Source organism: Emydura macquarii, unplaced genomic scaffold (assembly GCF_026122565.2).
Source record: "Emydura macquarii macquarii isolate MOO-44397 ecotype Brisbane River unplaced genomic scaffold, CSIRO-AGI_Emac_v2 contig_587, whole genome shotgun sequence".
In the NCBI taxonomy this organism is placed as follows: Eukaryota; Metazoa; Chordata; order Testudines; family Chelidae; genus Emydura; species Emydura macquarii.
In genome coordinates, this window is record NW_027130724.1 from 840,617 (window position 1) to 863,547 (window position 22,931).

General features: G+C 46.2%; 1 protein-coding gene across 4 annotated transcripts in view; it reads left to right on the plus strand.

The window, feature by feature from the left end:
* The first annotated feature begins 20,544 nt into the window (after nt 1–20,544).
* Nucleotides 20,545–22,931, plus strand: part of CPT1A (carnitine palmitoyltransferase 1A) — a 74,881-nt gene continuing 72,494 nt past the window's right edge. For 2 of the 4 annotated variants that reach the window (XM_067540461.1, XM_067540463.1), the window contains exon 1: nt 20,545–20,697. The gene's annotated coding sequence lies outside the window, so the exon portion shown is untranslated. The remainder of the gene's footprint in view (nt 20,698–22,931) is intronic. The other 2 variants (XM_067540462.1, XM_067540465.1) reach the window with 1 other exon arrangement.

Genomic DNA, 22,931 nt, shown 5'->3' on the forward strand with positions numbered 1-22,931 from the left:
AGTTCCTTCTTTCCGCCCGTGACGGTAGCTGGAACGCTAGTGCCCTTGCTATACATGCAAGTAGCAACCCTTATTTTTATGTAAATAGTTAAATAAATAGTTAAATAATTGTTAATAGTATAGATAGATTAGAAATAGAGTTATAGTTAAGGACTTTCGCCCTTCGGGGCTGGCACAGCCATGCCGGGATCCACTGGATTCAAAGCCTGCGTGGCGTGCATGAAGGCCTTCCCCGTCAGCGACCCCCATGACAGGTGCCTTCGCTGCCTGGGAGAACTGCATCGCAAAGAGCGCTGCAAAATATGCAAAGCCTTCAAGCCACGGACACAAAAAGAACGCGATGCCCGCTTGAAGGCTATGTTAATGGAGTCAGCGCTTCGCCCCGACTCCGAGCCCTCCAGATCGCCGGCGGCACCGAGTGTCTCGTCGGTGCAGAGTGCCCCGCCAGCACCGACCAAGACGGCACCGACCAAGGCGGCACCGACCAAGACGGCACCGACAAAAAGAAACGGCCCAAGGCCGTACTCATGGACTCCCCCCAGCGACCGGAACGGCTGGGGGCGATTCAGGAGATGCCCCAGCCCCGTGCCATGGACTTGTCAGCACTGGCATCTCCTCGCAGGGAGCCTCCCCCGACCCCGGGGGGTGGGGTAGTGCCCCTGCAGGGACCGTCGATGCCGGAGGCGTTTGCGGCTTCTCGTGCCCTCATGGGCATGCCCACGCCTCCGTCCCCCCCTCAGCCGAGGGATCGGGAATTGCGTCTCGGGGTAAACCCGCGCTGGGTTACCCCGGTGGGTGGCAGAGACGGCAGGAGAGGTCTCCCCCCAGACGGTCAAGGAGGGACAGCGACAGCTCCCCTCCTAGCTCTGACCATGGGTCGTTGAGCCCCTCGGCACCGCGCCGGCCAGGGCGGTCCCGAGACGCCGGCAGGAGGCATCACAGCTCAGCCTCCGAGGGTTCCCGATCCTTAGAATCCCGGCACCGATCACCAGCTCATGCCCCGGCACCGGCATCTACGGCACCGAAAGAGCATTCTGGGGGCCGCAGTCCGGTGCGCTCACCCACCAGCGGCCGGCACCGATCTCCTCGGCGGGAATCCCGCTCACCCAGGCGCTCTACGCCTAGAGACACTCGGCACCGGTCCCGTTCCCGGCACCGGTCTCGCTCACCAGCTTCCCGGTACCGGTCCCGTTCCCCAAAGCGAAGCCGACACCGCTCCCCCTCTCCGCTCTCGGTACGGAGCAGAGGGCAACGCTCCCAATCCCCAACAAGGAGCCCGGCGCGGGTCCCGGTGGCCGAACGCAAGTCCCGGCACCGGTCTAGATCCCCGGGGCAAACTCCGCAGCGGAGCAGGGAGACGCGTCGGGAGACCCCTAGCCCTATCCGCACCGTGGTTCAGAGCGCTTCGGTACTGGTAGAGGCCCCAGACTCCGGTCGCCGGACAAGCAGTAGCCGGGATCGAAGGGGCTCCAGATCCCTGACACATAGCCCGGGACGGGCTCCGGCACCGCAGCACACGGCACCGACCGTTACGGCACCGCACCAAAAAGAGCTCACGCCAAGGCGCCGCTCCAGGTCTCCACCTTATAAAAAACGCCAGGCCAAATCGAGGGCGTACAGAAGGCACTCCTCCTCTTCCTCCAGCCGCTCCCCACCACACTGGCGTCGTCAATATCGCCGGGACCACTCCAGGTCATCTAGGAGTACTTCACGGGAACGGGAAGATAGGAGCCGCGGATCCAGGAGACACCACGCGCACGGCCCCATCTCCCAAGGGGTCTCCTCCGGCGCGGCACCGGTACCGGTACCGCATGGATCCTACCCGGCACCGGGAGCAGTGCCGTCATGGCCACAAGGGCCTTGGCACTGGCCATACTGGCAATGGGCACCACAGCCCACACAGGGCACGGGCTCAGTACCCTCCATGGGATCTCAACCCGCACCCCCCCCTCGAAGCCAAGAGGACGAAAGGAACTCTTCAGAGGAAGAGTCTGATCCCTTGGAAGGCCCATCCACGGGGCCAATTCCTCAGTCTTCCTCTTCATCCCCGCCAGAGACAACGGCGAGAGATCGGGGGACCCCGCTGCCGGACTTCAAAACCCACCAAGAGCTCCTCAAGCGTCTGGCAGAGAATTTAAAGCTGGACATCAAGGAGCTGGTAGAGGAGGAGGACCCCCTCTTTGGAGCTGTTGGCCCAGCAGGTCCGGCTAGGATCGCACTCCCTGTTCATGAGAGTGTGCTCAAACTGGTTAAGCCCCTCTGGGAGAACCCAGCCTCAGTGGCACCTACCTCTAAGACAGCAGAGAGGAAATATTACGTGCCACTGCAAGGGTTTGAGTACTTGTTTAATCACCCATCCCCAGGGAGCCTGGTTGTGGACGCTGTAAATCAGCGGGACAGGCAGGGGACACATGCAAATACTCCCAAAAATAAAGAGAGTAAGAAACTTGATCTCTTTGGGAGAAAGGTATACTCCACTGCAGCGCTGCAGCTCCGTATGGCCAATTATCAGGCGCTGCTAGGGCGTTACACACTGAACCTGTGGTCCTCACTCCAGAGGTTTCTCCAAGGTCTGCCCCAGGACATGTTGGCAGACTTTACTACACTGGTCCAGGAGGGCTCCTTGGTTGCCAACGCTGCCCTTCAATCGGCTAGTGATGCCACGGACGCAGCGGCCAGGGCTATGGCCTCGGGCATAGTTATGCGCAGGGCATCCTGGTTACAGTCCTCCGGACTCTCGCCTGAAGTGCAGCAGGCCATTCAGGACTTGCCCTTTACGGGAACTGGCCTCTTCTCCGAAAGAACGGATGAGAAGCTGCACGCGTTAAAGGATTCGAGAGCCACCTTGAAATCCCTGGGTCTCTATGTGCCACAAGCAGCTAGGAGGCAGGGTCGACCACGCCCCCCTAGGCAGCAGCAGCAGCAGCAGCAGCCTCCACCGAGACCACCCCCACGACCCCCTCAGTCGAGACGGGGCAGGGATCGGTTCCGTCAAGGCAATCGTCGGGACCGCCAAGGCCCAGCTGGGGGCTCCCAGCAAGGGCCGCAAAAGGGTGCCAAGCGGCACTTTTGATGGGACGCCCGAGGGTGGCACCCCCCCCCCCCATCTCCTGGAATACTCGGACTTTCATGAACAGACTGTGTCCGTTCCTTCCTGAGTGGCAGAGCATAACCTCGGATCGCTGGGTACTGAGTATAATTCAAAGAGGTTATGCCCTGCAACTCTCTGCCTTCCCACCGGACCTTCCCCCTACCCCGTCCCTCTTCAGGGACCCCTCTCACGAGCAGCTCCTTATTCAGGAGGTGAATGCCCTCCTCCTCCTGGGGGCGGTGGAAGAGGTTCCTCTTCAGGAAAGAGGCAGGGGGTTCTATTCCCGGTATTTCCTTATCCCCAAGGCGAAGGGAGGCCTCAGGCCTATTCTGGACCTTCGGCGTCTAAACAGGTTCATCAGACGCCTCAAGTTCCGCATGGTCTCCCTAGCCTCCATCATTCCCACACTAGATCCAGGAGATTGGTTTGCTGCCCTCGACCTACAGGATGCCTACTTTCATATTTCCATCCTCCCGGGCCACAGGCGTTTTCTACGATTTCAGGTAGCTGGTGGCCACTACCAGTTCTCGGCCCTACCCTTTGGCCTTTCTTCAGCTCCCAGGGTATTTACAAAATGTATGGCGGTGGTGATTGCCCACCTCCGCCGCAAGGGAGTTCAGATCTTCCCTTACCTAGACGACTGGCTAATCCAGGGCCGGTCCAGAGTCCATGTCCAGAACAGCCTGACACTGACTTGCACAATATGCAGCAGGCTGGGTCTGCTCATAAACGAGCAGAAGTCCACCCTCACACCAGTACAACGAATAGACTTTATAGGGGCCACTCTGGATGCAGTTCAAGCCAGGGCCTTCCTCCCGCAGCCCCGCTTCGAGGCAATGACTACCATCATAGACAATCTCCACAGGTCCCCCACGATCACAGCCAGGCACTGCCTTCAACTGTTGGGGCACATGGCGGCTTGCACCTATGTCGTGAGGCTCGCTCGCCTCAAACTCAGACCCCTGCAGGGGTGGTTGGCCTCTGTATACGCTCCGGCCAGGCACTCTCTCGGACGGGTAGTCACTGTCCCAACTTCGGTTCTGAGGTCATTAATTTGGTGGACGAACCCTATGGAAGTATTGAGAGGGGTCCCCTTTGCAGAGTTGACGCCCTCCATAACCCTGATTACGGACGCTTCGGATGTGGGTTGGGGGGCCCACATGAGCAGAGACCTCAGCACGCAGGGCCTCTGGTCAACACAGGAACGAAAGCTCCACATCAATGTACGGGAGCTCCGAGCAGTCCACCTGGCCTGCAAGGTCTTCCTAAAATTCCTGACGGGTCAGGTAGTTCAAGTCATGACAGACAACACTGCTGCCATGTTTTATATAAACAGGCAAGGGGGGGCTCGCTCATCGGCCCTCTGCCAGGAAGCGACGCAGTTGTGGGACCTTGCGGTGAGACACAACTTTCATTTGTCTGCCTCTCACCTCCCTGGGGTCAGGAACGACGAGGCGGACCGCCTCAGCAGGTCGTTCTCACCCCGCCACGATTGGTCACTACACTGGGAGGTGACAACTTTTCTCTTCCTCAAGTGGGGTATTCCCCAACTAGATCTATTTGCATCGGCATCGAACAAGAAGTGTCCGAGGTTTTGCTCCCTCCGGGGGCGAGACCCGAACTCCATCTCAGACGCCTTCCTCATTCAGTGGACGGGGGCTCTCATGTATGCCTTTCCCCCGTCCCACTGCTTCCCAAAGTACTCTTGAAAATAAAGAGAGACAGAGCCAATGTTATCCTTATCGCCCCGGCGTGGCCGAGGCAATACTGGTACAGCCTCCTGTTGGACCTCTCTATAGCCACGCCGATACCACTTCCGAAACGCTACGACCTGCTCTCCCAGGACCGGGGTCGCCTGCTGCACCCAGACCTGGACTCCCTACACCTGACAGCATGGAGGCTTTGTGGTTGACGGAGGGAGAGAGGGCCTGTTCGGCGCAGGTCCAATTAGTCCTACTGGGTAGCAGAAAACAGTCTACCCAGGTGGTGCACAAGGCGAAATGGAAGCGTTTCACGGTTTGGGCGGCCTCCAGGGGTGTCCCGCCCAGTTGTTCGCCCATTCAGGCGATTCTCGAGTATCTGCTCCACTTGAAGTCGCTGGGCTTGGCATTGGCCTCCCTCAGGGTACACCTAGCGGCCATTTCGGCCTTCCACGAACCACTGGAAGGAAGGTCGATCTTCTCACACCCTATGTCCATTAGGTTCCTCAAGGGGATAGAGAGGCTATATCCGCAGGTCCGTGACCCGGTGCCTCTGTGGGATCTAAACCTGGTCCTCTCCAGGTTGACAGGACCCCCTTCGAGCCTATGGCTACATGCCCTTTGCTCGTCCTCTCCTGGAAGGTAGCCTTCCTCGTGGCCATCACATCGGCCAGGCGGGTATCCGAAATTAGAGCACTAACCTCGGAACCCCCATACACAGTTTTCTATAGTGACAAAGTGCGACTGAGACCCCACCCAGCCTTTTTACCTAAGGTGGTGTCTCAGTTCCACTATAACCAGGATATCTTCCTCCCCGTGTTCTTTCCCAAACCGCACGGTTCGGAGGAGGAATGGAGATGGCACTCGCTGGACGTCAGAAGAGCCCTGGCCTTCTACATTAAGAGAACCAAGCCGTTCCGGAAGTCAACGCAGCTGTTTGTGGCAGTGGCGGACCGGATGAAGGGCTCACCTGTCTCCACCCAGCGCATCTCCACCTGGATCACCGCGTGTATCAAAACCTGCTACGAGCTGGCGAAGGTGCGACTCCCAGGTCCAATCACCGCACATTCTACCAGAGCCCAGGCCTCATCCGCGGCCTTTCTGGAACGAGTGCCCCTGCAGGACATCTGCAGAGCAGCGACCTGGTCTTCGGTACACACCTTTACGTCCCACTACGCCATCGTGCAGCAGGCAAGAGAGGACGCAAGAGTGGGCAGAGCCGTGTTGAGAAGGGCTGCTCGCCAATGACTCCTACCCACCTCCAAAGGTATGGCTAATTAATCACCTCTGTTGGAATGCATATGAGCAATCACTCGAAGAGAGAAAACAGGGTTACTTACCAGTAACTGTTGTTCTTCGAGATGTGTTGCTCATATCCATTCCAAACCCACCCTCCGTCCCCGCTGTCGGAATCGGCAGAAAGAAGGGACTGGGGACCCGCGGGGTCGGCGGCGCCATATATACCGCGACATGAGCGCGGCACTCCAGGGGGCGCCGGAGCCGACCCTGCGGGGGTTGCTAGGGCAAAAAAGCTTCCGGAGACTCGTGCACGGGGCGCGCGCTCACCTCTGTTGGAATGGATATGAGCAATACATCTCGAAGAACAACAGTTACTGGTAAGTAACCCTGTTTTTCAATTTCCTAGAAAATCCACTTAAAATCAATCACCGTGAAAAGCTTAACACTTTTCCATAAATACCAGGCACAGATCACACAGAAGAATGCCTTTCTCTTTTAAAAAAATAGCGAGAGTCCTGTGGCACCTTAAAGACTAACAAATTTATTTGGGCATAAGCTTTCATGGACAGAAACTCACTTTGTCGGATTTCTCTTTTAAATTACACTAGGAGAAATACTGCTCCACATCTAGCTAGGGAATTCATTTGGAGCCAAATACAATTAATTGCAATCTTAAACAACTTTGTGAAATGGGAATATTGCATTTTACCATGTGTTATACATTTTAAATCTTTCTCAGAAGTATTGTCTGTATATAGTTCCCATTTGAGTCCACTGACTGATTGACATTCAATTTCTTAATTTCTCTAGAATAAGATATTTTTCATGCAAGGCGATGTTCAGATTTTTTGGCGCTATATGCTTTTATAATTCAATATGCTGATGACTTTCTAAAGTTAGCCAGTTTTTCCCTGGGTGTTTCATTAAATTTAAAAACATGCATTCATGTGTGATATTATCATAATTGCTAAGCAGGGCATTTGTGCAGTCCCTGAAGCTATTATCTCTACTAACATAAACATTAAAAAGAGCAATTTGCGTGGGCAATAAGAGTGGAAGGACACCAGAATGCAGATCACATGGCTTTGGAAGAGTAACCCCCTTGCTCAGAAACTTTTTATTTTAATTTTTAAAAAAACAAGTTATGAAATGTGGCTTTTTCTCTAACGTCCATCTGTTTTCACTAAACATTCTAGAAAATCTATTATAAGCTATCTTCTTTTAGCATCAGAAAATGCTTTTGCAAATCATCTTCATAGTTTGTGGTTACATTCACCTTTCCTTATCTGTTTTTGGATCTTTATTAACAATATGTTTTTTAGACTTTCTGGACAAAATTTGTCCTTGGTGAAAAAACACAGAAGTCACTGGAAGAACACTAGGGATGAATTTGACACTCTGTTCAGGCACAGTGTGCTTATGAACAAAGTCCACTGACAACATATGACATTTGCAAAAAGTCCATCAACTGCATAATAATCATCTGTAAACTGTTTGGCTCAGTTTTCATTGCCCCTCTTGAAAGGGGCTGAAGTCTATAGTTCAGTCATCAGGTTTTATCTTCTTTTGGCTGTAGCAAATATTTTGACTAGCCAAGAAGGTCTTAATAAACACACAAACCACAATAATAAATCTCCCAGCATCTGTAAATCCTCACTGAGCCAGTTAAACAGAATTAAATACTTCAATTTCTGCTAAAGATCTGAAAAATATTATGGTTCTGATCATAGATGCTTGCCTTTAGACTCAAAACACTGATACATTTTGGTCAAGATTACTACAAACCTTGCCACCCTCTGCTCCATGTGCAACCACACTTTCTCAGTCTTGGTTTGCTAATATAAAAACATAAAACAGAGTACATATAAGGCTACTAAATTATATATATTAAAAATAAACCACCACAATTTCTTTCTGGGGGGAGAAAGAAAGAATTACATGTGACAGGTGCTAATCAAATTGCCTAATGTGCTTCTGGCAAATGCTCAGACACTGTGGTGATGGGTATAAGAATCTGAATAGAACTAAATAGAATAGACTTAAAGCAGCAACATTAAAAATAAGTTGTGAATATTGTGATTTTTCAGCTTTTAAAATATTGTTAAGCATTTTTTATGTTCAAGAAAATGTATTTGTTAATGTTCAGAATTTGCTCTTGATGTTGCAGTCAGTATCTGGAGCAAAAAGGGAAATGCAAAAAAAATCCATATGGGCACTAGAGAATTTAAAGGCAATTAAACCAAATTCTTTTTGTTTTTGTTTTTGTTTTGGGGTGGATACATTTAAAAATTCATAAGGAATAAATAAGCCTCTGATCCTACAGCTTGTTTCATGCAGGCAAATTCTGGTGCCTGTTCTGAGACTACAGAGCCCTAGTGACTTCAGTGGGAATCCCTGTGAGCACAGAGGTCTGGCCACATGGAGCAATTTGCAGGATTGGGGCCATAAGCAAATAAGTATGTCAGCTATAAAGTTCTTGTAAACACTGCATATGCTTTCAAAAAAGGAATCAGGTTAGAAGAAAACTAATGAGGAAATCTTTCAATCCATTCACAGAGGTATCCAATTATATTCAGTACAAAATTCTGGGTGAAATTGGGGAAAGATTCACCCCTCTCCCCACCCAAAAATTTAGTAAAATGTCTACAGCATGCTTTTCCACAGACTCTGCTTACCCAAGGCCTGAACTGAAGCCCATTGAAGTCAATGGAGAGACTCCCACTGATTTCAGTGGCTTTTGGATCAGGCACTATTAATGAGCTGGGTCAGACAGCATGGATACCCATTACAGACAGATTTCATTTTATTATTAATTACTGTATTTGTTTCACAGTAGCAGTTAGAGGTCCTAATGGCTAGAATAAGCCCTATTGTCTTTGATGGTGTAGAAATGCATAGTAAGCCAGTTCCTGGCCCCAGAGAGCTTATGTTTTAAGTACACAGGACATACAAAGGGTGGGAGGAGAACAGAGTCATGGAGTGGTGAAGTGACTTGCCTAAGATCACACAGTTGATCAGTGGCAGATCCAGAAATGGAATCCAGGACTCTTGAATCCCAGTGCTCTATCCATTGGACCATGCTGCTTCCATTTTTGCCTTTATTATTGTGTGTGTGAAAAATGAGTTGGTTTGATTAAAGAAATGGCAATGAGTTCTGGTCTGTAATGAAAACCAAAAACAATTAGTTCAGCAATATATTTTTTATTGAATACCACATCACAGGCACATTAAAATACTGTCTTCTATAGGAGCTACTGGCCCCTACTCTCCAGTCTACTATAAAGCATGTTAGCTAAATTCTGAATCACTCTAATTTTGCATGATTGAAGTATGTTTATCACTGAGCTCAAGGAAGTCAAATTGCAAGATTGTCCCCTGAGCCTCTGGATTTTCTTTTAGAAACTCTAAAGATAATGGGTTGAAAGAGACACCTGAAAACAAGACAAAGGGGTTGTAGTACCATTTGTCCCCTTAAATGATTATTCCAGTGCTGCCTGCCATCCTGCAGGTGTGTGGAGAGTCCACCACTGGAAAAGTAGTACAGGACCATCTGCTCTATGGTAAGACAAGACTATACATTGAACTTTGCTGTCAGTGAAATTTCAAGCTTAAAACTTAGTTTTTGCAAGCGTTCATGTTAGTAAAGCTCAAACAACTGAATATGCATTGAAAGCATGCAAAAAAGGGTTGTAAGCACAGTTGAATTACTTAGATTGTAAATCCTTTGGGAGCAGGGACTTGCATATTTGTTCAGCACCTAATACAGTGCAGCCCTGTTGCTGACTGGGGCCTTTGAACACTATTGTCTGAGGACTATTGTAAGGCAAATAATAGATAATGCTAATACATTTGTTTTAGAACTCAAAGAAATAGTCACAGATAATTTGCACTATCCTTTCAGCTCTAGGTATATGGCACATGGTTCAACAGTTTTGAATCCATCCTCTAGATGGTGGTGATGACATAGAATCATAGACATATAGGGCTGGAAGGGACCTCCCCAAATTATTAAGTCCAGCCCCCTGCATTGAGGCAGGATCAAGTAAACCTGGACAGGTGTTTGTCCAGCCTGTTTTTAAAAAACCTCCAAAGATGGGAATTCCAGAGCCTCCCTTGGAAGTCTATTCCAGAGCTTAACTATCCTTATGAGCTAGAAAGTTCCTAATATCTAAGATAAATCTCCCTTGCTGTAGATTAAGCCCATTACTTCTTGTTTTACCTTCACTGGACATGGAGAACAACGGATCACAGTCCTCTCTATAACAGCCCAGTTTTTTTTAAAACCATTCCTCTTAGGTCAGGTTTTCTAAACCTTTTATCATTTTTGTTGCTCTTCTCTGGACTCTCTCTAATTTGTTCACATCTTTCCTAAAGCATGGCACCCAGAACTAGACACAGTATTCCAGCAGAGGCCTCACCAGCGCTACCTAGAGTAGGACATTTACCTCTCGTGTTACATATGACACTCCTGTCAATATACCCCAGAATATTAGCCTTTTTCACAACAGAATCACATTTTTGACCCGTATTCAATTTGTGATCCACTATAACCCCCAGATCCATTTCAGCAGTACTACCATCCAGCCAATTATTCCCCATTTTGTAGCTGTGCGTTTGATTTTTCCTTCCTAAGCATCGTATCTTGCTTTTGACCATATTGAAATTTCATCTTGGTAATTTCAGACCAATTCTCCAATTTTTTAAGGTAATTTTGAATTTTAATCCTGTCTTCCAAAAGTGCTTCCAACTCCTCTCAGCTAGATGTCATCTGCACATTTTATAAGCATACTTGCCACTCCAAGTCATTAATGAAAATATTGACGAGTACTGAACCAAGACTGACCCCTGTGGGATCCCACTAGATATGGCCTCCCAGTTTGATACAAACCATTGATAACTATTATCTGAGTACAGTCTTTCAACCTGTTGCACACCCACTTTATAGTAATTTCATCCAGAATATATTTCCCTAGTTTGTTTATGGTAGTGTCATATGGGAGTATGCAAAAGCCCTACTAAAATCAAAATAATCATGTCTCCTGCTTCCCTCCCATCCCTTAGGCCAGTAACTCTGTCAAAGAAGGAAATTAGAGTTGGTTTGACATGATTTGTTCTTGACAAATCCAGACCCTATTATCCTCTAGATGTTTACAAATTGACTGTTTAATAATTTGTTCCAGTAATCAAAATTAGGTTAACCAGTCTATAATTTCCTGTATCCTCTTTGCTCCCTTTTTTTAAAAGATTGATACAGTATTTGCCCTTCTGCAAACCTGTAGGACCTCACTCATCCTCCATGAATTCTTGAAGATAATTGCTAATGGTTCCAAGATAGCTTCAGCTGATTCCTTAAGTACCCTAGGTTCAATTTCATTAGGAGATTCTAGTCATTCTGCTGACTAGAATACATCTAACTTTTGTAAATATTTTAATCTATTTTTTCCCATTTTGGCTTGTGTTCCTTCCCCCTTGTTGATAATTAATTGTGTTGAGTATCTGGTCACCATTAACCTCTTTAGTGACTGAAGACTGAAGCAAAACAGGCAACATTTTATCCTTCTGATGTCATCAGTTATTAGCTCTCCTTCCCTGCTAAGTAGAGGACCTACACTCTCCTTTGTATTTCTCTTGCTCCTAATGTATTCATAGAACCTCTTCTTACTGCCTTTTATGGCCCTTGATAGGTATAACTCATTTTGTGCCTTAGCCTTTCTGATTTTTGTCCCTATTTGCTTCTATTATTTTGTACTACTTCTTAGCAATTCATCCATGTTTCCACTTCATGTAAGATTCTTTTTTGATTTTCAGGTCATTAAAGAGCTCCTGCTGGAGCCATATTGGCCTCTTACTATTTTTCTTATCTTTCCTTCACAACAGGACAGTTTGCAGTTGTGCCTTTAATCTTGTCTTCTTGAGAAAACAACTGTTCTCCTGAAATCCTTTTCCCATATAGTTTCTTCCCATGGGACCTTACCTACAAGTGTTCTGATCTTGTTATCTGCTTTTTTAAAGTCCATTGTCTTTATTCTACTGCTCTCACTCCTTCCTTTCCTTAAAATCATCAAATCATAATTTCACGATAACTTTCACACAGGTTGCCTTCCACCTTCAGATTCTCAACAAATTCTTCCCTGTTGGTCAGAATCAAATTTAAAATGGCTGTCCCCTCAGGTTATTTCCTCCACCTTCTGAAACAAAATGTTGTCCCCACTACGTTCCAAGAACGTAATAGAAATCTTGTGTTTTGCCATATTACTTTTCCAACATATTTCTAGGTTGTTAAAGTTCCCCATTATTATCAGGTCTTGTGTTTTGGATATTTCTGTTACTTGTTTTAGAAATACCTCCTCCTCCTCTTGATTTGGTGGTCTCCTATACATCTTACATGATGTCACTCTTTGCCCCCCCCCCCCCTTTTTATCTTAACCCTTAGACTTTCAACTGGTTTGCTTCTCATCTTCTTCTGGCCCTCAGAACAAGTGTATATATTCTTGATATACAGTGCAAAACCATCTCCTTTTTTTTCCTCCTGTCTGGCTTTCCTGAAGGAGCTATATCCCTTTGTACCAATATTTCAGCCATGAGACTTATCCCATCAAGTCTTGGTGATGCCAATTAAATGATGATTTAACTTATGTACTAATTCTTCCAGTTGTTCCTGTTTATTCCTCATACTCCTTGCATTTGTGTATGGACATGTAGGATGTTGAGCACATTTCCCCCCATTGATTTTCTTCTTGTTGCTCTTAAGACCCTATTGTAATTTTCCATGTGTCCCTCCCCTCCCCAGCATCTACACCTCTGTTAAGGTCACCTTTTTTTATACTTACCTGTGGGCTTTTGTCACCTGCCTCCTTTGAACCTAGTTTAAAACCCTCCTCACTATGTTGGTGAGTTGGTGTGTGAAGATACTCTTGCTCTTCTTATCAAGTGGACCCCATCACTTCCCAGCAGACCACCTTCCTGGAACAGCATATCATGGTCAAGGAAGCTGAAGTCCTCCATGCTCAGCCATGCAGTCATCTCCAGGATGTACCAGTCACTGCCTGGGCCCTTGCCCCCAACTGGGAGAATGAACAAGAACACAGCCTACGCCCTGTATACCTTCATTCTTACTTCCATAGTCCTGTAGTCACTACTGATGTACTCAGGGTCATACCTAGCAGTATTATTAGTGCCCACATGGGATGAACAGCCTGGGGTAGTGGTCAGAGGGACAGATGAGCCTCTGCACTCTTTTTAAAACTTCTCCGATGCAGGCTCCAAGCTGGCAGTGCACTTCCCAGGACATCATGTCAGATTGGCAGATGGATGCCTCTGTCCCCCTCATAAGGAAGTGCCAGAGCACCAGCACCCTACACCTCTTTTTCTTGGGTGCAGTGGCTATGAACATCCCAGGCTTGGGGGCAAGGGTCTCCTCTTCCTCCTCCTCAGCTATTGGGGTCTGCTCCTCACCTTCTGTTGCCAGTACAGCAAACTGTTTTTTCACCTCAATGGTGAGTGTCCCAGGTGGAGCACCGTCTACTGCCAGGGATGGCCAGCAGCCAGACTCCTTCCTGTAGAACAGCTGGTTCTTCCTCTCTGGTGCTACTTTAGTAGGCTAGCATCCTCCATTCCAGATGTTTCTACCTGTGTCCTGTTGATGAAGTTCTCACACTCCCAGAGGCTTTGTAGACAAGCCACCTCCTCCTGAAGCTATCTTACCTACTTCCTAAGGGACTCTGTGAACAGACACCTCTCACCCCAGGTGGTTCCCCCTGCCTTTCTTTCATCATCTAGGACATGCAGACCATGTTCCCAGAAAGTAAAAACCAGGACCTAGGTGGAGGCCTCCAGGGTCAGATGCCTATCTGACAGGGGGCCCTATGGGTACAGGCAGAGAAGGAGCTAGCAGAAGTGATGGAGATGTGCCATTTTCTCCCCATTACAGGGTCTTCCTTGTAGAGCACCTGCACTTTAAAGAATGGAAAAAAACAACACACAGCCCCACCTTCCTCTGTTGGTAAACTCCCTTAGTTTCCCAACAGCCTTTATTTCATCAACTACTCAGAGCCTGAATGCCTTTTAAAGCCTGGGCCCCATAGACAACTAGAAGGGTGACTCAGCTGTCTCTGATAATAATCACAAATCTAAATCAATCAGAAATTGCACTGCTCTCACTTCAAAGAGCTCTGCAAAAACCTGGTGCTGCCTCACCTAACTGCAAGGCAACCTAGCCCAGAGTCAGCAAGCAAGCAGGCCAAGACACAGTATCTGATGCCTCTATTAGCAAAGAAACTGCAGTATAATAACTTTTGAAATTGATCCTGTGCATTAAGTATTAAAGAAAACTGTTACCAGTATTATGTGCATAAATATTAGGCTTTTAAGTGACAGATAACCCCAGAATGGTGGATAACTTCCAAAATGTTTCACATGTGGACATTGTACTTGGCTATATTGCCCCAGAAAACTCCACCATTGCCTTCAAACTGCATACATTAAAATTCTATTCTTTCAGGCTAAAAGGGTTTATTTCCCCCAAATCTTAGAGGGGTGCCAAGAATAAGGCTTTTAATGGGAATTTGGTTGCAATATTAAGGCTCAGCAGAACTTGATTTTTATTTTATATAACTCTAATGGATAATATTGATTTTTATTTTTGAGCATTTTTTTAATTTGATTTTTTTATCAATTTAAATGTTCACGGTGGGAAATATGGGGAGGGGTCAGAATAATTATTTAATGATAGATGTCAAGATTCAAAAAGTTAAAGCTTTATACCTACTAAAACACAAATTGTCAACATCACATGTCAAAATATACAAAATAAATATCCTTATATCAAAATCTGAAATTCTCAAGTAGCATTTTTCTTTCTTGCCTATCTGTAAATTTCTATTATTGATGGAAATATTTTTTCATCAGTGTGTGTGTTGAAATAGACATTCACCAACATTTACCGATTTAAAAATCTAATACTTCCAAGCCTAGCTGTAGCTGTTGCTAATATGCAGGGGCAGTTTTTATTTGATCCCTTGCCTTAGAAAGCCTCCAACTACAGATCTTCCTCTCAAAGTCTGGTCATCCTCCATTCTGCTATTTCCAAAATGACCTTAGGCGTATACTGTGCTGTGGGAGGTGCTGCCCTTCATACTCATGACATGGGCCATATCCCAACATCCAGTGTGACATTAGAGGCCCTGTGCTGCTAAAAGTGCTACCTGAGTGGAAGTGACTGTGAAGAGCAGGGACATAGGAGATACACATTTGAGGGAAGGGAGAAGGCACTATGAAAGAATAAACAGCTGAGAAACAAAGCAATTAAGAAGGAGAAAAATAAAAGCTATTAAATTTTGGACTCTTTAGATTTCCTTAACCACTTACAATCTAGCTTTAGGCCTTGGAATGGAACAGGAACTTCTATCACCTCAGTCAATGATTCCCTGCTGACAAGGGAAAAAATTAAGTAATCCTTCTGTTGCTTTAGATCTATCAGGTGCATTTGATGCCACAGCCAAAAGATGTTGTTGATATGCCTGCAGCAAGCTCTAGGAAAACAGACAGATTGGCTTTTGGCTGGCTTTCCTCTTTTTTGAATGCTAGGACCCATGTAGTGCTGGATGTTGTTGACTTGCCCATAGGCTTTCTCATGTAGGGAAGTCAGTGTTCTATTCTCTTTGAACAGGAAGGGCAATGTGTATGGGAGATAAGTAGGGGAGATGGTGAGTCAATGTGTATGGGAGATAAGTAGGGGAGATGGTGAGTCAATGTGGATGGTAGTGTCTCCAGTATGCAGACAAACATTTCATTTCAATGGGACTTAGATGCCAAAATTGCTTAGGCACTTTTGAAAATCCCTCTAAGCACCTCTCTGCATCTTTAATCACTGCCCCATACTGCAAAATGCAGCTGCCAACTTTTGTGGACTTTCTTGCAGGGAACATATTGTACCTGTGCTCCATAGCCTGCATGGGCTTACAATTCATTTCTGGGCACAGTCTGAGGTATTAGAACACAAACCATAATCAATACCACATCTCTGGCTGTTCTCTCCATGTAATTCCACAACAAATGAGATCAGGTGAGCTGCTTAAGGTAGCAACTCCCAGAGGTTAAAAACCATGGTACTGGAAGCAGGACGTTCACACTGAAGAATCCTTGGGTCAGATTCTCAGCTGCTGTAAAATTGGCATAGTTCCATTGAAATCAATGGAATTATGTGGCTTTATGCCAGCTGAAGATGCGGTACTGGGATGAGGGGGTTGGCAGGGTGGTTAATTGTAGCCATTTGATCAGTTGGAAGTTTGTATGTATTCTAAACTTAATAAGCTTGCGCACCTGGAACACTGGAGAGGTGTATTTATTTTATTTAGATTTATAAACTATAAATAACTCCAATCACATGCTATGGGTGACCTTTGTAATTCATTTCCACAATAACTTAAATGGATTGCCCACTTCAGAAAAGTAAGTCATTAAAAGAAAATCTAAATAAATAGATTTAAAAATTAAAGCTTAAAAAAGAGAACTATGGCATGCTAGGAGCTGGCTCCTGTTTCCCTCTCCCTACTACACTCAAGGATGCACATCAAAGACTGACTTGCAAGTTTCCCTGCTAGATCTGGTAGTCACAGGAAAGGCTGACTGTATAACAGGCCAGATTAGCAGTGGTGCTCCTTTTATCAGGTAAAAGAAGCGGGAGTTACAAGGGCAGAATTTGACTCTGTCCATTAAGTTTTGGGTGATCAGTATAATCCTCCTATTCTACCATATATTTAAAGTGTAGGGAAGGATCAAGTGCTCCCCTCTGCCAGATATTGGTGAACTGATAGAATTTGGTCTCAATCTTATAAATATGAATGACACTGGCTAAAATGACTGACTCATTACCATTCTAGGGTAGAGAGACGAAGAAGAGAAGAGGGGCCTAGGATCTATAAGTACAGGGTTTTCTGCTTTCCCCAGTATTGCAGACTGGAGTATGGAGCTAAAGTGACTCTACACAAGCCTCTGGCCTTTGTTGCTGGTATGTGTAGATCTTGGTTGACATAAGTCACTTTGAGTAGTTCATGTAGTTAGTAGTGTATACAGTTTGCTGTTTTGTGAATAAATCAAATTTTGTACTTTTGACATAAAATCTTGTGTTTGTTGATGTCACAGTTCTGTCCCTATCATCTCACACAAGAATATGTGTGGTCATTTTGTATATGTATATGAAAAGGCATTGATACAAGTAGCCTAGAAACCTATACAGAACAATTACGCAGAACAATTTCAGTGTCTTTGTCCCACATTCTTGAACAAGTGTTCCAGTTCAGTTATTACCAATCCATTTCCCCAACAGATTATTGGTGGGAAAGTTGCTATGGGACACAGAGTTACCAGTGGTAACGTTCTAATTATGAGCTGGAATCCTCTGTTGCAACATAGAAGAGAAAAAAATGTGAAGGAAAACCAATGTTCTTAGTTCGGTATAAAAGGAAATTACACTCCTATTTTGGCCAGCTAGCAAACTGGGAAAACATCTGTTCATAAAACTGAAATTGAACCTAAGAATGTAATTCTCTGGATGACATGAAGTCTCATAGAATTCAATTTCAAGTGACTCACAGTGAAGTGTCTGTTCATGCTAAACTGCTTGACTTCTGAAAAACTGAGCAATGAGGTTAATTCAAAGAAACACGTCAATGGCTAATTTTGTGTTGTTCCTACCAGGAATGTTCAGATTTCCAGATAAGATGCATGCTCACAGTTTTTACCAGTGTCTAAATGCTAATTTGTCCAGCATAGACACAAATAAATATAATGGAGGTATTTTAGATACAGAAACAGTGTAAGAAAATCCAGAGCAGGGAAGCCATAACCTGCACATACAGCAGCTAAAGGAGTCTTGGAAAGGTAGGGGCAGCTTGTTGGATGTGATTAATTTTAGTAGCTCCAAATATGCTGAAATACATCAATAAGTTGTTTTAAACAGCCTACTACTAAGTACAGATAAATTAGACCTTTCACTGATCATTCATATCTCATTAACTTGCCAGGGTCAGATGGAAGAGTCCTATAGAGCCAGTCATGTCATATTTCTGCTGATGGTATTCATTACATCTTTAGAAATGAAAAATATGGTAGCTATAGAAAAGAAATCTGAAAGACCTTATTGAGAAATGAAAGGTACCTCTAGCAGCATAGGACTCCTTAAGGCCATACTGTGTGCCAGGAGATGGACCATATCCCAGATACAAAAGGCAGCATTACAGCATACTCTTAGTTGGAGATACTCATGGCCAATCTGTGCAAGGGAGCATCTCCAGCAGCACCTGCTGTCATGCTGGGAGAGGGACCAGGTCCTACTACAAAGGGTTCCACTTCAAGCAGTTTAGCATCTGTCTCATGCCTGATTGAATTACTGGGAATTGCAGCATGGCCAAGCTATGAGAGGCAGCAGCTCCAGTGATTGGGAAGGACTGACTATACTGTTAGTCAGGTGAGGAAAGTCCAATCAGGTTTGTGTATATGGCTTTTCTGAGCTCATATGGTGCAGAGCTTCTCATGGAATACTTCATGTTTATCAGTTTTAGCTGAAGTAGGATCAGAGTTGTGACAAAGCAGACTCTCTAGCCTGGTGCTCCTTGATTTGGGACAGCCAGCACATTTATTTAGCAGAGAATATAAATAACCTCAACATTTTCTTTCAAATGATGTGCTTTAAAACTCATTCCCTTCCAATTATGGTGTAGGAGAACATGCTGATTGTGAGCTGAGACAACTAGGAATTAGGAAGTCCTCCAGCAAAATAAGAAAAGACCAGACTTGATGTTTTTGATATTTCAAAGGTAAAAAGAAAATCAGAAGAAAAACTTTAATAAATTAATTCAGATTGTTAGTGTTACTTCCCTTACCAGGAAAAAGAGTGGCCATCCAGATGTTATAAAATTCTAATCAAACAGTATCACCTTCCTTTGAACTATGGGAACTGAAAAAGTTAATAGGGTTCAAACTTAAACTTTCCATACTGTTACATGAGAAAATATCTTGAATGTATTTTGCTCTATCTCGTGACAAAATGTAAATCCACTTTTTTGCAGTACTTTAATTATTTGGAATTCTGTAAAGAACGTGAAGTCTTTTTCTAGGAAGTGTGATATCTACATATTTTCTTAAAAGTTCTTTTTTTGCTGTTCTTTAGGTGAATGAGATTGGATCTCAGGGCTATGTTAGCAGCAAGATCTCTACACATCTTGCACCTGTGTTTTCCAATGGCATGTTTTTCACACTTTCCAGGGTGTCCAGTATGACAAATGTTTGTCTCAAATAAGCTATTGTCCTTCAATGAGGCTGACTCTATTTATCTTTTGTACTTTATTGTAGGGGTCAGAGGCTATTATTTCACCCCTTGCTATAATTCTGTCAATGCTTTAATACTAAATAATGTAACTGAACATGTTCAGCTTCATGTCTGGGGATCTAATTCAGCACTAATATAAGTAGGTATAACTCAAATAGACTTCAGCAGAAGTTACACCTAGGCTATGTTTACACTGACGGCGGCAAAATCGCCACTGCCAGATTGATCTTTCAGGATCAATTGCGCGGTCAGTGAGACCCACGCAATCGATCATGAAGTCTACTGAGTAAGTCCACCCCCTCAAGTAGCGTAGCGCTGAGTTGACAGGAACGCTGTTTCCGTTGGCTCAGTGCAGTGTGAATAGCGTGCAGAAGGGAAGCTGAGCAGTCGACGTCAGTTACGCAAACTACTCGGCGTATTTTGCATAACTCCCGTCCACTGCCGCGGAATCGCGTGGTCAGTGTGAACCACCCCCTAGTTATGTTAGGGCTCAGTTAGATCAAGTATTTCTATTTTATTCTTTGCCATCTTTTCCTATACCCTAAAATTATCCTGCCTAGCTTTTCTTAGGATTATCACTTTTTCTTCTTCAGTATAAGGAAACTAGCACTCCTTATATCTTGGCTTTAAAGGTCCCATGCATGAATTTCACACAGTGTGAGGGTCACCCCCCACCCCAGTATTCTTCAACAATAACATGGCAGTATTCATATATGAAAAGCAATGTGCTTCTGTAACAGGCCTGAGCACTACAGACTCTATCCCCTCCTTTGCCTCACATTAGTCTCTTCTCACCAGAGACCTACACCCCTCCCCCAACAACTCTGATTCCCTCCAAGCTAGGCCCAGCCCACTTGTCCCGCCCCTGCTCTGACGCTTCCCCTCCCTTCAGCCCCGCCCTCTCCATTCCTCCAAATTAGCCCCGCCCCACGTGATCGCAACGCCCACCCTTTCAGAGGCGGGGCTGGGGCGGGCATTCGGCGCCGGGGAGGAAGTGGCCTCACGCCTCCCCTCCCGTCCCCGCCCCCCTCCCGCGCGCCTCTTCCCTGCCCCTCTCGGCCCCGCCCCTTTAGCCGCGCCTTCGCCTCGCCCCGCCCCGCCCCCTCCCAGAGCTGCGCGCCTTTTGGCCCCCCCCTCCCCCCTCCACTTTACTCTGGCTGCGGCGGGCGGTTCAACCAATCCGAGCGTAGCCGGTAGTCGCGGCGGCTCGCGTAACGCCTTAGCTGGGTGGGCCGGGCCGGGCCGGGGAGTGTGTGTGTGCGCGTGCGAGCGAGCGAGGCCGGCCGATGCGCATCCTGTTCCGCCGCTTGTCTGTCTCCTCATCGTTGCCGCGAGCCCCGGTAAGTGACACCCCCTCTGCGGATGGACGCGGCAGCGGCCGAGTGGAAGAGCCGCGCCCCGTAGCGGGGGCCGGGCAGGGGCCCCCTCGGAGCACGGCGCGGGGTTGGGGGCTCCGGGCGGGGCAGAGCGGGGGCGGTGGGTAGGAGGGGGTTGAGGTGGGGTCCCGCCCTAGCAGCGGGGTCCCTATTAGCGAAGGGTTTAGGCTGGGCGTGATGGGGCAGGGCGATGGGTTGGGGGGCTGCGGGGCTGGGCAGGGCAGGGCCCCCTCGTAGCAGAGGGGGAGGTAGGGTGGGGTGCTGTGTATGTTGCCCTCAGCTTGACTGACTTCCAGAGCGGCATGTGCAGCTTTTCCCTATTGTCAGCAACGAGGCTCCTTCCCCGCCGCCACCCCCTTCTCCTGGCTGGGGTGTCTGACGTTAGGCTGCAGAGAGCCTCCCCTCCCCACGCAAGTCTCTGTCCCTCTGCCGTGCTCGCTGTGTGGTGCTCACTGCGCCTGCAGGCGGTGGCTCAGTCAGCCTGCTGGCTCCCTGCACCGGCTCCCTCAGTGAGGAATGAATGAAACGTCAGGCATTTTCCCTCACACACCCAGAGCTCCTACAAGGGAAACGTATCCAGCTGATTCACTGTCAGTGCTTTGTAGGCAGCCCATGGCTGGGCCCCATGGGCCAGCGTCCACTTCATCTTAAGGAGTGTTCATTTTCTTACTGAGATCACTGTAGTTAAAAATGAAATATTCTAAAATAAGGCTAAATGTAAAACTTTGTAGCGGTGTTATTTTACAAGGAAATGTCTACACCTGATAACATTTCAAAGTTAAAATATTCAGGCCCTCAAAGTTGCAGAAACCTTTCATTTGTTGTACTACAAAACACCTAGTTTCTGTGATCAAATACACAAAGTAAATGATATTCTTTAGTGTCTTCTCCCTAGTTCTCTGTATGATACAAGAAAGAGCAGGTACATCACAAAAATGTGACTATTTGCAGCTGTTGACTGTATTTGTCTTGACTTCAGTTTTGGAACATTGAAGCTATAAATACAGGGAGAGGGGTAATGGTGGGATGGAGAAGGATGTTACAAGGTAAATATGTGTAATTCATGGTTAGAATTTACAAGGCATAAAATTAGTGGTAAACAACTTCTGCACAAAACTTGTGAGCTGAAGCTATGTTGGTTTGAGCAGGATGGTGGGTTGTCAGAGAAAGCTTGACCCTGCAGGAGCTTGCACATACAGTAGAACCTCAGAGTTATGAACAGCAGAGTTAGGAACTGACCAGTCAACCACACACCTCATTTTGGAACCAGAAGTACAAAATCAGGAAGCTACAGAGAGAGAGAGAGAGAGAGAGAGAGAAAAGCAAATACGGTATAGTACTATTAAATGTAAACTACTTTTAAAAAAAAAAAAAAAAAAAAGGAAAACAGCATTTTTCTCTCCATAGTAGTGTTTCAAAGATGTTAAGTTAATGTTAGGTTGTAAACTTTTGAAAGAACCACCATAACATTTTGTTCAGAGTTACAAACAACCTCCATTCCTGAGGTGTTCGTAATTCGGAGGTTCTGCTGTAATTCGATACCAATGAGGAACATTGCCTATAAATCTAAAATGCTTTGAATATACATAAGGAAAATTGTTCGGAAATATTTATTTTTTTCACAGTGTAACTATAGGAAAGTGGGCTAGCGTGAGTGGATGTTGTCTTTAAACTTCACAATCAACTATCATGAGCTGCTTTCCAAATTTTCATTAACTTTTCCTGTCCATGTTTGCTCTGTCATAGCACTCTTTCCTATATTTGGGATGGTCAGTGTGCTGGGTTGCTGTCATCCACTAAACAATCTAACTGTGTTGGAACTGTAACTTATTTGAAAGGGTAGTTGAGGGACTAATAATATCCCATCCTTTCTATTTAAGACTTAACTGTATCTCATACCTGTCAGTATACTTAGCTATTAAATATAGGAAAAAATCTGGGAGTGAGGCATGTCTACTGATTTCATCAGGAAAGTTCACATAAAATACTATTTAAGATACTTAAAACCCATTTCAGTGCAATCTGTACACTGGTGAGCTACCTCTGTGAATCTGCATAACGGGGGATTTTCCCAAAAAAGCTAGTATAGACATAGCCAAGTGAAAAGAGATATCAAGTCTGATAACTCGATTTAGTTTCTACCTTTCAGCTGGTTTGTGTTTTACATGGTGTGTGAATATACTTTTGTATGTGTGTGT